Raw genomic sequence first — 16,216 nt, 5'->3', positions numbered from 1 at the left:
AGGAAGCAGAGAGATTTGTCTCAGTGGCTTTAAACAGCAGGGCAGGAGGCAGAGGAGGGTTCCAGTGGATCAGAGGCCTCAGGTCAGTGGAGTCACCTCCAGCACATCAGTGCAGCTTCCCAAGTCCTCTGTGATGACACAGATTTACACCAGAAGGGCATCCAAGAGCAAGTATTACTGCAGATACTCATGTTTTTGCAGTCTTATCTTTTCTATAGTTGTGTTTAAAATGCGTAAGCTATCCATAATCTACTATGAAACTGCAGTAAAGTACCCAAAATTAGATTTCTTAAATTTCTATGATACAGTGAAACACACTGGCATGTAAAGAGAGAAATCCATATACATACATACATGCATGCATGCATAAATATATGCATTAACTTATATTTATATATGTATGTGGTCATTTATATATGGATAGATATCAGTTTACATATATTTACATAAATATACATTAGCCAATATGAAGTGTTTACCTTAAAAAAAGTCCAAAAATGTAACTTCTGACTTAAAGCATACTTTAAGCATTTGAAAATACATTGAAAACAGGCCATCTGAGTAGAAACGTTGCAGCACATTTTTTAATTTTAAACTCACAAATTAATTACAAAAAAATAAATCAACTCAGGGGTTAAAGAATGAAAGTCACTAAACTGATATAAAAGTTTATAAAAAAAATTCCCACTGACTTTAACAATTGAAGATCCAAGTCCTCTTTTTAGGAAAAATAGACAATATTTAAACTGCAAGTTCTTTAGGAAAAATAAAATTTTTACTGTAGATGGAATTTTACCATAAATGAGGAGCCAGGATATTTTAATGAATGTCATACTGTATTCACTGATCACAACACATGAAAACTAGATTTTTAACTCTTCTGAAATGTGGCATATATGGTCATAATTAAATTGTGACCAAAAAATAGTGTTTATAGTAACAGAGTGAGACATTCCTGGCTTATAGGATATATGCAAAGCTACTGGGTCTAAACTCTCCACAAAGCTGTTGGGAGTCTGGTAATTCTCTTCATTGGAAAATGAATTATGATAATAATAAAAATAAGATTCCAAGATGTTAGTGGGCATTAGTGCATTAATAATGCACAGACATCCCAGAGAGAATCAAGCTGTTTCTCTGTTTTCTCAGAAGATCTTCTATTAAAAAACTGCTCAGCTTAAGCAAAATTGATGTGTCAGATAAGAAACCACAGCTAAACTCAACATAGCTTTAGGCTGCACTGAAATACTTAAATTAACTGAAACAAAATTAATGAGGCCAGTGAAGATTTGAAATGTTATCAGACTAAAATGTCAATTATTTGTAAACGCAATGGTCAAATAAGCTTCTTCAAACCCACTATTTCAGTGTATAAAGGCTGTTAAATGAGAAGATTAAATGTTCTATATGGGGGGGGGGGGCGCTTAAGCAACTGTCACTAAAATAATTATGATACTTTAAACAGTGACAACAATAAAAAATGGCATTCCACCCAATGTAATCTCAGCTCTGATTTCCTTTAATACCACTCACTGCATTGGGCTGTACTCTGTGTAGAGAGGCTTAATACCTTATCTGAAGAAATCCCACTCAGTCTCCTTCACAAGCAGATAATGTCGGGAAATATTCCTAACAGCATTAGTCATTCACAAACACGGGTAAGTACTATGGGATTTTACTCCAACATCATTTTATGCTTCTGTGGTTCAGAACTTTAATGAATTAGATTGCATTTCTAGTAGGAAGCTCTATGGGATAAGAATGTCAAATAAATATCTACTTAAACTGTATGTTTTCAAGCTCTTTACAAATTCTTTCCTTCAAACAAGCTGATCACATCATAAAAACAGACAGGTAAACATAACAAATTCATGTAAATAATAAGTTTTTTTCCTGGCTACTTACCAACTTAAGAGCTAAACTTTGATTAATTATTACTAGTGATGGTTTATTCTCATCAGGATCAGAGACACTAAATTTAAGGACAACATCAGTCTGAGGAGGTTTTTATGTTGCTGTTTGGTTTATTCCTACTATCCATTATGTTTTGATTTGAAAACCTACTCTGAAGCTGCATCTGCTTACGAGATGGTTGTGGATGTGTGTCATTATTAGTCTGAATTTCTCTGCAACTCACACTAAGCGATTCTCTCCATTTTTACCCCCACATAGTTATTTACAAAGCAAATCCACTTATTTTCATCACGGCTAACCACACACTGAAACTAATGGGGTAGGAGTAGCATCAAACAGGAAAGAACCACCTAATACAACAGAAAAGCTTTGAATGGAGGCATGAAAGGCACAAAGATAGAACCTACACAAAAATTAAGTATTGATGGACAGCTGGTTTATGTTGTGCAATATTTCCCAAAAGGCAGCTTGGAATTTCTTGGAAAATTCCAGCACATGGAATTTTTGAAAGCAGGGCAGAAAAATGTAATACAAGGTTTTATGGAACAGTCTTGTTCCCCAAGAAATGGCCTAAATGTCTAAACAGTGTTTTCTGTCTCTGACTCTTTTGATCTATTATGAACGTAATTAGGGCTAAGAAATAGAAAATCTTTTGACTGGGAGAATTAGCTCCTGCTGTCGGATCATGAAGTGTCTGTGTTTAGGTGAGTATCTGGTAAGCCCATGGAAAGGGTGGTTTCTGAAGCACCTTGTGATTATTATTATAATTAAATGTAACTCAGAGAAAACAAGATGTGAATTCCCACCATTCTGCCTTTTCTTTCAGCTTTGGTATTGTGTCTCACATTTAGCTGTTAGTAGTAACTGTTATCCTGTCTATTCATACAGACATATTTTCCCAATAAGCATTACTGAGATATTCAAGTCAAACTTTGCCACCTCTTTCACCTTCCTCTGCAAAAGCAAATGTTGGTATTTGTCGTGGTTTAATCTCAGTCGGCAACTGAGCACCACGCAGCCGCTCTCTTACTCCCCCCCACCCGGTGGGATGGGGGAGAGAATTGGAAGAACACAAGTGAGAAAAAACTTGTGGGTTGAGATAAAAAACAGTTTAATAATTGATATAAAAAGATAATAATAATAATATGATAATAATAATAATACACAAAGCAAGTGATGCACAATGCAATTGCTCATCACCTGCCGACCGATGCCCAGCCAGTCCCCGAGCAGCGGCCCCCCCGGCCAGCTTTCCCCAGTTTATGTACTGAGCATGACGTCCCATGGTATGGAATGTCCCTTTGGCCAGTTGGGGTCAGCTGTCCTGGCTGTGCCCCCTCCCAGCTTCTTGTGCCCCTCCAGCCTTCTCAGTCGGTAGAGCATGGGAAGATGAAAAGTCCTTGGCTAGTGTAAGCACTACCTAGCAACAACTAAAACATCGGTGCGTTATCAACTTTGTTCTCATCCTAAATCCAAAACACAGCACTGTACCAGCTACTAGGAAGGAAATTAACTCTATCCCTGCCGAAACCAGGACAGTATTTAACCAAGAATGATGAAAACGATGCTCTTCCTGCAAATTTACTATTACTAAAATAGTTTCTGTTAAAGCCAAATAAGATTTAGGACTGAGTTATATATTGATGACACACAAGTTGCTTAGATAAAATAGTAGACACATCAAAAATGTGTTATGAAGAAGGTCCAAATAGAGGAAGTTACATTCGACCCATTGCAATGACGAGGAAACAGCCAGCTGGCTGGAGTGAGCACACTTGAGATTAAGAAATCACAAAGAAGGATGTTTTGGGGGAATCTGCCATATGCAAGAGAGTCTGTTGAAAAGGCAGGAGTACACCACCAGCCCCAAACGGTGTGTCAGTCATGCAGCAATACTAGTTCTGCTTCAAAATCTGTATTATTGTATCAGCAGCACCACAGCTTAAATTAATTAGCGACACATAAGAAACATTTAAGTTGAGAAACTGGGGATTTTACAGTTAGAATATGCTATATTTATTTTAATGCTATATTGCCTATACAGCCTTGAATCAGTCTCCTTGTGCACACATATTATGAAAGTCCTTAATTACACTACCTGAGCCTCATTCTGTTCACAGAACAAACAACAAGGATAAGAAAGTACAATTACTTTTGTATAGGCAGGTTTTTTCTGCATAAACTGATTATTGATTTTTTCAGATCACTCCTCCACCACATTGCTATGCAGACATAAGAATACATGGTCTGTTCATCTGGTTATTCTGAAATTCCAAGAAATTTTGGTGATGGTGGGAAAGCTCTAAGTAGTCATTCACTTCTTAAACTATGTAATCCAGAGATTATCCACTTGCAGTCGGAAGACCACAGGGCTGGGATTCATTTCACCTACCTTTAGCCACATAAAACTTAGGCTCTTAGTCTAAACCAGACTTCTAATTTCTTTCTATAAGCAATGGAGAGAGACAACCACTTCCAGATTCATTCAGTCCTGAAATAGACAACTAGGATTGATGAAAGACTGTCTGAACAATCCTGTCTCACTTAACTGACCTCATGACTGGCTCAGACAAGACCCCTAACATTTATATGGTTAATAAGACATGATTGATTCTACCTCAGAATACACAGATCTCACTTTCCTTCCATGTTCTACCATGTGTTCGTAAGGGAGCATTAAGTGTCCTGATGAAAATAAATTGCAGGCATTTTCATAAGGATAGTGCAATAGATGTGCTCATAAAACCATGCAGGAAAAGTGAGGAAGTCCTGGTCCATTTGTCAGCGAGGGACATGGCTATTCCATTATAACAGTTATTTGGTCTTAGAATTAAGACTGAATAATCATCTCTGCTGAACAGAATATGTAATTATTACTAATCAGACAGTCAATGATCCTGATGTAAGCCTATTGTAGGCTCTCAGTGCTATAGAAGCACACATATGTAAAATTAAAATGCAAATATATCAAAGCATAGTAAGTAAAAGGAGGGTTTCTGCATATTACTTCTAATATACATAAGTAACTGGCAGCCCATTACTAGCTAATTAGGAATAATGATAAACCGTTTAACAAAAACAAACCTCGGATTTCAGAGGGGGAAAAAAACATGTCTAGCTGTGAGTTTTGCGAAAACCTCAGTCGGTTTCCAAAGATACAGGTCAAAAAGCATGCCGATTAAATCAGGCTATTCACGCATAACCTCAGTCCCGTGCTACTAAGCTGCTTCACAGGGCACTGGAGTTGGCAGCTGTGGCTGTGCCACCACTCAGCAGCCCTCAGGAGAGGCCAGTATAGCTACAGGGACAGGCTTCCAACATTTTGCCACATCCAAGAAGGTGATACATATACCTTCAGTATGACTGTTTTGACAAAACTGTGCCTGAGTAAAGCAAAAGCTATTTCTTAGACGCCTGAGATCCGTATACTGGCAATAACCAAAGTGGCATTTGAGAAACTTCTGCATTAAGTCTCCATTTATAAGTGAAAGTTATATAGTGTGGGGATGCACCTGACCAAACCCAGATATTGCATTGAATGTATGAAGTATTTAAAAGACGTGTAGATGAGGCGCTTATGGACATGGTTTAGTGGGCATGGTGGTGTTGGGTTGACGGTTGGACTCGATGACCTTAGAGGTCTCTTCCAACCTTAATGATTCGATGATTCTATGTGGCGTAGTGGCTTTTTCAGTCTTTTGAAGCATATTGCAAGTTTTCATGTGATTTAATCACCAGCAGGCCTTGTTCTTCAAATCAAAATATTGGCCTAGAAACATCCCAGCCAGAAAGGTGTAAAAGAAGGAAATTATAAAAAGTATGTTATTTGCATTTAGTAATACAGGAGTAACAGATTTTAAATTGAGGAGGTTTGAAGACTACAGCAAGAATGAGGAAATGCAAAATGAAAATCAGCTGTCCACAACAGGTATGGTAAAATATCTGATTTGATGCAAGAAATTATTTCTGCTTAGCACCTATGAGCTCATAAGGAATAGCTTACGTAAACAGGACAGTGGAGGAAAAAAGCTAAATAACATATTCTGACGTACCATTAAGGAACAGCACCTTATCAAGGCACAACACAAGATCCTAAGAACACAGAAACTCAGATTTTCTTAAGTCGACACGTCACATCTGATTAAATCTCACTTATAGTTTTTCTTATGTGCTGGTTTGCAAATATTTGTAGGCACGTATCTCCAAGCAGAGATTCCCTTCCCCTTCTCCATTGAACCGGTAAGCGGGAAGAAATGGTTCCCCTGCCACCGGGGCTGATAACGGAGTGGCAGCAGCCCCCGGTTGACGTGGAGCAGGTGTAACAGCCACTTCTGCAATGTGCTATGACGCATACGGTGGGACTTATCTCACTTAGCTTTTGATGTCCTCAGAGAAGACACCTGCATTTGGGACAATCACCTGGGCCTCCACCACTGGCAGTGGAGAGAAATAGGCACTTTCAGAGCTTGACTACCTGATCCTTAAATGGACATTTCTCACCTTGGGCTTATACAGATCTGCCCCCACTTTTATTTTGAATCTCTCTACCATGTTTCCCAGTCTAGAAGAGCAGCTGCTCCTCCTGCAAGGCAGCGGACACAAATAGATGCAGACTGCCAAAAGGTTGCTACTGTCTTACATTTATTTGTTTTTTCTCCACAAAAAAACACCCTGGTTTTTTTATCCTCAGAAACTTTGTCACGTTTCTTTTTTGCAGGCCTTAATTCAGTAATCAACTATGATCCTACAGCAGGCACTTTTATATTTTTCGTGACAGCCGCTTCAGCAAAAGTAACTCTCATTATCAAAAACATTGTTAAAGGACTTAAAATGGAGCTTTACACTGAATTTTCATCCTTTTTCTGGTTGTTTCATTAGACCTTTAGTTCTTTCAGGCACTAAATCTGGTTTTGTGCCTTGAAGCAGTGATGTTATCTTGCCAATGGAAATGTTGCTTACAACTTTTTCCTCCTCTTTTAGAACCATTCAAGGAAAAGATACAAATAGCTTAAAAAGAAAATGTTTACTCAGCACTAAGGCCTGGTTCATGCAGTGGTTTTTTTCAGAGTTAGATTAATTTTCCAACCCGGGGATTTCTGGAGGTTGCTTCTTATGGTTGTATAAACTTTTAAACAGATGTGTTTGTTGCTTTGATGGCTTTGATCTTTATTTTTTTTAAGTATTTTTCTTTCCTGATGCTTTGGAATAAACATCTAATTGATATTTTATGTTTTTCACACAGGCTTGCGGGTGCTGAGTGCATTATATCCTTGTTTCCAGGGGTGGGTAACTCACTGCAGGGCCCTGAGGATCCCAAGATTTGACTCACTCTGTAAGCTCTTATGCTCTGCCTCTGGAGCTTGCTTATTTTATTGTAAGAAATAGAAAATAACTGGTCCTTTTTGATATTTTCCCCACACCATGAAATATACATACCCATCTTTTTGCTTCTGTAAGAGGATTATTTATTTTTATTGGCCTAATCATCCTTCTCCTCGTTATCATCATGGTAGCTGGAGGTTTTTGCTGAAATGTCTGTGCATAACCAGTTTACAGCCAGAAGAGAAGAGAAAAATTCTTACCCTGAATATTTTGTAGTCTTCTAAGAAAAAGCAGGGGAGGAATTGGAGGGAACAGGAGTCCTGAGGCATGTTTCGACTAAAGATCCAGTGTAGCACAGGAAGATGTGAGCTTGCCTTAAACAAGCTGTCTCAGGTACCAGAGCAGTCTGGCCCCAAGCACCCGGAGAAGGCCATGGGCTAATTTTTGAGAAGCAAAGCAAGTTAACCCATGTGTTGCTCACTGCTTCCTTGGCTCAACTGTTCCCAGTATGTGAGCTAGGGACAGGTATCGATGTGCAGCATTGCAGCACCGAGAAAGCTTACTGCCAATAGAAAATCACATATATCCCAGCACAGCTAGGAACAAAACCTAATGCTGCATCCCGTTTCCTTAGTGGCAAATGTTCACAAGGAACCATCAGGCTGCAGGGTTCTGAAGAACAAATGAAATTAATGTGTTAAGAAATGCCTTTGCCCTCGGGGTTCTCCAGGACCTGACCCTGCAGCAAGCTCCACATGGTTCCCCCCCGTTACAGGATCCAAGTTAAGGCAGCGAGTGCTTTCAGCAGGAAAAGCACAGGTGTATCGTGAATTTATGCTAAAGGTGCCCATCTGCCAAACAGCTGTTTGAAGTTGAAAAAACCAGGAGAAAGCCATGCAGCTTTTGCCGATCTTTAGTGTTGCAGTTTTAAGAATTAAGTCTTTGGGCAGCTCCATAACTACACTCAACTGTTGTTTTCTCTCTAGCTGCTGTAATTGATAAGCCTCCCCGTTATCTCTGGATCTTGAGTTATTACTTCTTGATTAACAAAAAATGAGGGAAAAAAAAGGATTTTCTATTTCAAAGTTAAAGCCATTTTTGTATGTTTAAGAAGTAAGCTATGAAATGTGTTCAACATCACTGATTAGCTGTCCTCTCTCAGAAAATGGCCCCTACCTTATCAATGCACAGGCATAATAATGTATCTCTTTCAGACCTTATCTTTCAAGGTAATATTTAAACAATAAATGACCGTCTTAAAGGATTCATAAATTTTAAGTCTGAAAGGAACCGTTGAACCATGATGTCTAAATGCCACAGTTTCACCCAGTAAGCTTGTATGGAGCCTCATTAATTGTGTTTAGCAAAATCATTATACCAGAAAGGCATCCATTCTTGATTTAAAAACAGTGAGATGGAGAGGATTTACCACCTATCTCAACACTTTTTTTTTAGTGCCTTATGGCAGTCACTTGTAAATGTGTACAACTAAATTCCAGTTCTACCTTGTGCAGCATCATCTTCTGTATATTGTTTCCCTTTATACATCTCGAGTACATTGCATTGCCAATCAAGCAAAAGTTTAGTGTTAAGACTGTAAGGAACTTTCCTGTCCCCAGTTTCATAAACACAGTAAAAATGGGACTATGGAAGTGTTGATGATTTTCATTTTTAATTTTTAAAGTCATTACTGGTTGTTGATTTTTTTCCCCAGGGTTGTTCAAAATTTCTCCTTTATAATTCCACTCTTGAGAAAATGAAAGCTGCTGATAGCAGAGGTTCCTATAGAAAAGCCACAGAGGGGAGAATTCTTATGAGATGCCTGAAGCATTACTAGCAGAACCAGTGGGATGTTTTTCTTATCTCTCTCTACTCTCTACCATACCCTTCCATTCAGGTTTAGGAAAACAAAAAGATTCCTGTAAAATAATCTCCTTTACTTATGTACAGTCAGTAGCCTATACTCTGATAATATTAGCATGTTTACTCATTTATTATTCACAGTATTCATGAATAGAGCCCAGGGGTCACTTTTAAGAACAGTGATGCCCTATGTTTCATTTTCTGTCACAGATGGTACAAAGCTTCTCTTGCTAAAGAGCCTTTATCTAGATACGCAAGACAAAACTGAGATGTGTTATCTACATTTTGGAAGAATGGACAATGAGGGAATTAAGCAACTCACCCACTTCACACTGAAGCAGGGCGAGTCACTTTTTTTTTGTATTCTCCTGCCTCACTGCTGTAGCATTTGAGCACATTACAATCTTTAGATATGGTTACCTATCTACTCAGTTCACGTGCTTGGTGGAGATGTACAATTGTCCTCATTTTTACAGAGAAAGAAAAGAGGGAGAGAGCAAAAACAGCGAGAGAAAGTCAGGACCAGTTGTCTGAAGAAGAAGCTGCTTTATGAGATATAAATTTATGGTTAGTGTCTATAGTGACCTTAAAAAAAAAAAAATCCATTACTGAGCTGCTCCAGGTTATTAGCTATTACAGTATGTAATACACATCACAAGATTGGAACAAATATCTTTTTCATTTGCTTTGCATTACACCCACTGTTAAAAACTGGCAGTGGTATTACAAACATTTTTTAGTTTCTTCATTTGTAGCTAAATTCATAAATCTCAGTAACTATAAATGTATCTCAAGGTCAGAGTTACTACAATAACCCATTCATTTTGTTTTCCTTTCACTAAATCCATTATCTGAACAAATCATTAGGTGACCTTTTTAGTTACAGCAATTCAATAAAACTTACATTAGATGGAGTTTCGGGAACATTAGTCTAATGTGCTTTAAAAGATCACCTTCTCTGAGCAATATAATAAGTTTGTGTGAAAAGCATAAAGCATGTAATATGTAATAAAATCTGGCCTTTAATGAACCATCTAGAAAAACTGACTTGTGTTACAACCCAACAGAAAACCTCCCTTAATTAATGGATAAGAAGCCAACAGTAGCTGCTGAATGCTACTTTTGATTATAGATTCAGCTTGTTTTTCTTTTTTAAATGTATGCTCCTGATTTATGCTGCTCAAGAAATTACAGTTTAAATGACCTTGGTTACAGGAGTAATACACTATGAAAAGCCATACTTAGAGCTAATTAAAAGGGCTCTCTGATTACCAGTTAACACCAATTGCATTAAGATACTGGATAATTTTCCAAAGTGGTAGTCAGGATTGTAAATTTAATAAACTCGATTAGATGTTTGATGGATGCTGATTTCCTTCAATAGATGCAAGACTAGAAAATACCTTGTGGCCAGGCAGGTAAACAACAGATAAAACATAGGCCCAACTATCAAGCAGGAAATTTGTGTAAGGGAAGATTGCACAGGCTCACTAAAATCCATGATTTCCATTAAGAATATACACATTACATCTGATTCTCCTTGCATCTACTTCAAAACCAGCTGGAATTATCTACCTCTTGTGCTTCCAGACTGTTGTCAAGAAGAAAGCCAGCTTAACTTTCGTTTCTAATCAGTCTAGAAAGGTCTGTACGCAGAAAGAGAAGCAATAATAACTTTCCACCAGTCCAGCATCAGCAATCAGTCATTTCTCCTGCAGATGTATGCACACAGGAACATAAGCCAATTTGAGTAAAGGTCAGGACACATCAAAATATCGAACTGAGTAAGTTCTTATTGCTAGCAGGGTTTACTGAGCAGACTTGCATTCATTCAGTCTGTGGGCATTTCATTTAGCTCCATATTTTTCCAAGTACTTGTGTGCCTGTCGCCCACTGAACCAACTGGATGCCTACAAACTTTTCAGGATTTACTCTAGGTTCCTCATCCACAGAATAACGGTAGTAATTATTTCCTTTTCCCAATCGCTACTTCTACCACTCATCTGAGATAGATCCTATGAAGGTATGCACAAAATTATGGGATATGTTAAGGAACTGTTTCATAATTTACAAATAAAAACAATTTTTAATTGCACTTTTACAATTAATTTAATCAACAATAGATAGATGGCATGTAAAGAAATAGTCTAAATATGACAACTAAATACTCAAGTTATTTTTCAGGTTGCACCTTTAGTTAGTAGATTTGGTAAACTACACTATAAATTTAAGTATACCGTGGGGTCGTATTGCTTCCAACAACAGACACGCATTTTTTTGGTAAATGCTGTGGTAAAGCCAATTATATAATTTATATGTCATCATCTGACCTCACCCATAGGCCACTTCCAAAATACCAAACAGTGCATTTAGATAGCAATGTTATAACCCTTTGAAGACCTTATCAATAAGTTCATAGTGCTTTTCTGCTAAATTTTTATATACCAGATTCCTCTGAAAATCCTAAGAATGAGAAGAACATGGGTTCTTCTTATGCATGGGCTTGATGGTCCAAATCAAAGAATCACCTAGTTAATTTTCCTACATATTTCAGTAGCCAGTAGCTATTAATTAAAAGAAGTATAAGGAATGCTCTTCGGTTAGAGATCTGGTTCATAATCTTCTATTGCCCTGAGAAAACTTTGATGTCTGGCTTCTCAGATACCCTTTTATGGCATTTTTCCCCTGTAGATACTGTGCTTTTCTTGTAGGTTTATTTGTTATTATCATGCAAATTATTGAAATGTGTTAAATGATCTGTTAATTTTACCTTGCTGTTCTGTGTAATTTAAGAGTTTTAAATAATTAATTATTAAAGAACTGCTTAAAATATACTGCATTGCATGTTGATAGAGATCAGCCAGTGACGTATGGTTATTTTTCTTGAATGAAGAATTACCAAATCACGTACGTAATCCAAAAAGCATTTGCTTTATCAGCTGCTTCCTATATATTTTCCCAGATCATAGACAACACAGCATAAGATTAATTTCCAGTGCCTTATCTATGCTGTCTCTATTTTCCATTAATGCCTAAAACATTCATATAATTGCATATCTATCCCTTTTAACTCATTAGAGAATTAATACTTCATAGTCAAAAGTTGTGGGTTTTTTTTTCCTCCTTGTTCCTAATAATATCAATTTAAATTAGAGAAATAATGGTCTCTTTTAACTATTTTCTAAGTCAACCATTTTTCCCTTGCTAGATAAATTCTTTAGGATTATTAATTTGTGCAGACAACAAAAATGAAAATCTGCACCATTTTAATTATATTTATTCTCCTAGGCAACTAGGCAGTTAATTGTTTGAATTACTAAGTTAAAAAGAAACGTTAAGTAACAGGAATGCCAGCATTGCCAATGACTTCAGTGGGAGCAGTACTGAGTTCATAATTGGCTCTTTAATTGCAAAATTCACTCACAAGGCCTGCGAGCTTTTTAAATTCCACTTAAGTCTTTAAGAGTGTTTAATGGGTCTTACGCATTGTACAGGCTTTGAGGTGGCCTTCCAAATTTCCCCCACATAAAGTGTATTTGACACGATTCAAAAAATGTTTTTATGCTGCTTTTGGTGGAATAGACGTTCTCCTGCTGCGTTCCTGAAAGCTGGGAAACACACTGGGCATTCATAAGCACTGCGACGTATTGCAGATTGGTGATGGTAACTGGTTAACGGTACAAACAGCTTTCCCGTCTTCATGTCGCTGAGACAGACTGCAACATGACATATGCTTTTGTACTCCGCTATCTAGGAATTTTCGAGGTAGTTGCCACACAGCAATAATTCAGGGCTAGATTTGCAATTCTTTATATTCATTCATAATACTTTTTTTTTTTTTTTTTTTTTTAATTGTAGGATCTTCTCCCACATTCTCTCAGCAAACTGAGCCTGTGCCCCCCCGAAAAAATAAAAAAAGCTTCTTTACTGGTATCATCGAATAATTATTAAGATAACTGCAGTGGTACTTGTGTACTTATGCTTTGTGTTAACTTGTCCACAGGATTGAGCTGCCATTAGCTTTGGAAACCACAGGTGCTTTTGGGCACAGGTCAACCATTTGGTATTTCTTCATTCAGTTCCTTGTAGAAGCTGGTTGGAAATTCTTTACAACCAACTCTTCCTTTAGAAAACTCCGATCGTCAAAATGAACATTTTACAATAACATTTTTATCCTTTTTGGTTTAATCGTTTTTCATCAGAGATTTTCTCTGGCTACGGTGGAATTTCTGTTAAAAAATAGGAAAGTCAGAGAATAACATCCTAGTTTCCCAATAATTTAGTAATTTTGCACCAATGAGAAATAGATTCACAAAACTCTCATATTCCCTGATATAAATTTGACAAACTGGATTCCTGATATCCTAGGCAAGTATTGTGGACAAGAGGTTACTAAGAAGGTATTCTGCTCTTTAGTTTTCCCAGAAAACAAAAACAAACAAACAAATTAGAAGGTCTTAAATATTTCACACTGGAAATTAAGAAAAATTACAAAATTTCAAAGACAAGTGAGGTAAAAAATCATATATCCACTTATAGTTCAATTGCAATAACTTCATATCTTGACTGAAATAAATCAGGATTAATACAGTATAAATCATCAATAACAGCCATCACTTTAACAACTAACTTTAAAGGCTGTATCTTTTAAAAATATTCTTGAAGGAAAAAATAAGATATTAGCTTTCAACTGCAACCAAACTCCCCAGGAATAACCATGATGTTTGTCCAATATGAACACAACCTGCTAAAAATTTCTAAAATATTTTTCCTCAAACCCTATTTTTGTCATTGGAATAAATTAGACAGACACGTTTTTCAGAATGCATTGATAATTTAAGTGCTACAAATAGTTGTATATGTAACAGAGATGCCAAGGAAACAAATGTTACAATGCTCAAAGACTTTGCAATTGTTGATCCAAAATGCAAAGTGCTTGGCAACTTAAAGGATGAAGCTGTGTTTACTAATTTTCTAGCTGGGAGGTTAAATAGGAAGGAATCAGCTCCCAAACATATGCGAGCAGTCTGGCTTACCCACTTTTGTAAGTCCCCAAACAGTTGGTGTGGAGGAAACCTACTGTTGTGTGTTGCTGAGCCACTGATGGGGATGAGGAGAAACAAAGTCAGTAATAGTTTTCAAAGATCTCTCTTGTAACTGTATGAAATCAAGCTCTTCAGGAAAAATCTCCGTGTGGTCTGGCTTTTTACTGGAAACAAGAATGATTAGGGTTTTTAACATATGCCATAGTGACTAACTATCCATACAGGCTGATGGAAATTAATTTCTGAAGTTCATGTTAATAAGGGAATAGGCTTTAGAGGGGCTGAGAACACCCATTTATATGGACATCAAAGAAAGAGAAAAGCCTGGTGTAACTGGCAGAGAAAAAAAGAAGCATGAAGAGAAGATTGTGATGGATATGTAGGGAGAATATATATAATTTACAACTTTGAAGGCAAACAAGGGGAGTTGGGATTTGATATATATATCAATTGTATGTTTAGAGACAAGCACATGGAAGAAACAGGAGGCACCACAGTACGGTGACAGTCATTTGACTGATCTGGTCAAGGTCGAGCCAGTAACAAAGGACATAAGTATTGACACAGATGAGGCAGGAGACAGGAATATACAGCAGAGACCCAGTCCCTCTCTCTCTAGCAGCATGGAGGTTTACTTCAGAAAAAAAAGATCTTAACACACGCCAGTCTAATTCATGAGAAGACCTCCGCCAAAGATCAGTGCAGGGAAGGCCAGACCCTGAAGGTTTTGAGCCATCTGTGCTTTGTTACACAATCCTAATGAAGACAAATACAGACAAGTTTTATGCACTGAGACCAATTGCACATCTGAATCACTGGAAAAGTACTAGTGGTTTGGGGTTTTTGGGGGGGTTTGGGTTTTTGGGGATTTTTGTTGTTGATGTTGGGATTTAAAAAAAAATAAATAAATAAACAACAAACAACAGCTGCAAAGTAGCAATTTCACTTCTGTGACCTCCATTCCAGACCCTCTGGCTAAAGTTATACCACCCAGATCAAAAGGTCAACTCCTGCAATTTATTTCCCACCTACACTCTCAATGCATTCTGTAGCATGCAGCGATGAAAACAATTTTTTATGTAACACTCTGTTAGATTCAACAGTGTCCTCCTTTATGCTTGCCAAATGGTACGTTCTTCCTTCTTGCTTCCCTCCTACCTTTCTCTCTAGCTGCTCCTCCCTACCTTCATGTCCCCACTGACAGTTTGCTGTCCATGCATGCTTTGGTTATGATAATTCCTATGATTCTGTTCATTTTTTGGACCTTACTAAAACATTAGCTATTGACAATTAGTCAAAGATCACTGTCATTACCTCATAGTGGGTATGTATGTCCAGAGTCTGCTGATTTTGATACCTTCCCTATCTCCTGAGGTTTTCAAGAAAACAGAATTAAACAAGAAACATCAGAGACAAGACGTTTACAAAGTATTTCTCCCACTCAAGATATACTTCATAGTTTTGCTCTTCAGTTATCACTGTCTAGAGAATCATGTCTTCCCGAATTCACTTGCTCAAATACAAATACCAAGGTTTCTAAAATGTCAGGACAGGACTGGCTATTTTATTACTGACAGCATATAAGTGCTTATTTCTTAGCTTATAGCAGTATTTCCACGCCTGAATTTAATACCGATGGCTAAAGCAGCAACAAAGCCTTTAATTCACAAGTTTGAGAATGCTGTTTGAACGAGGTGTATCTGAATTAGGTAAAATAACAGATTAATATCGATTGGTAGGAAACTATAATGTCAACTATTCCAACCTTTGCTCAAAGCAGGGTTAACTTCAATGTTAGATGGAGTTGCTCAGGGCCTTTTCCACTTCAGTTCTGAATTATTTCCACAGCTGGAGATGCACAACCTCTGTGGGCAATTCTTCCTTCCTTTTTCCCTTGCTGTGATTTGTGCCTATTGCTTCTTATCCATTCACTGTGCCTCTCTGGGAGTCTGGCTCTGTTTTCTCTCTGACCCCCCATTAGGTATTTGAAGACAGTGATAAAACTCCCCTTCTACCATCTGTTTTTCAGACTGAACAAACCCAGCTCCCTCAGCCACTCCTTGTACATCATG

The 16,216-nt window shown here is 37.5% G+C and overlaps 1 long non-coding RNA gene across 1 annotated transcript in view; it reads right to left on the bottom strand.

Moving 5' to 3' along the window:
• The window catches only part of LOC143156844 (uncharacterized), a 767,026-nt gene that overhangs the window by 520,801 nt on the left and 230,009 nt on the right, over positions 1-16,216 (bottom strand). The window lies entirely within an intron of this gene.

The sequence above is a fragment of the Aptenodytes patagonicus genome, chromosome 1, assembly GCF_965638725.1.
Source record: "Aptenodytes patagonicus chromosome 1, bAptPat1.pri.cur, whole genome shotgun sequence".
Taxonomy (NCBI): Eukaryota; Metazoa; Chordata; class Aves; order Sphenisciformes; family Spheniscidae; genus Aptenodytes; species Aptenodytes patagonicus.
Note: the sequence above shows the minus strand (reverse complement) of the source record. Positions and strands in the feature narration are given on the sequence as shown.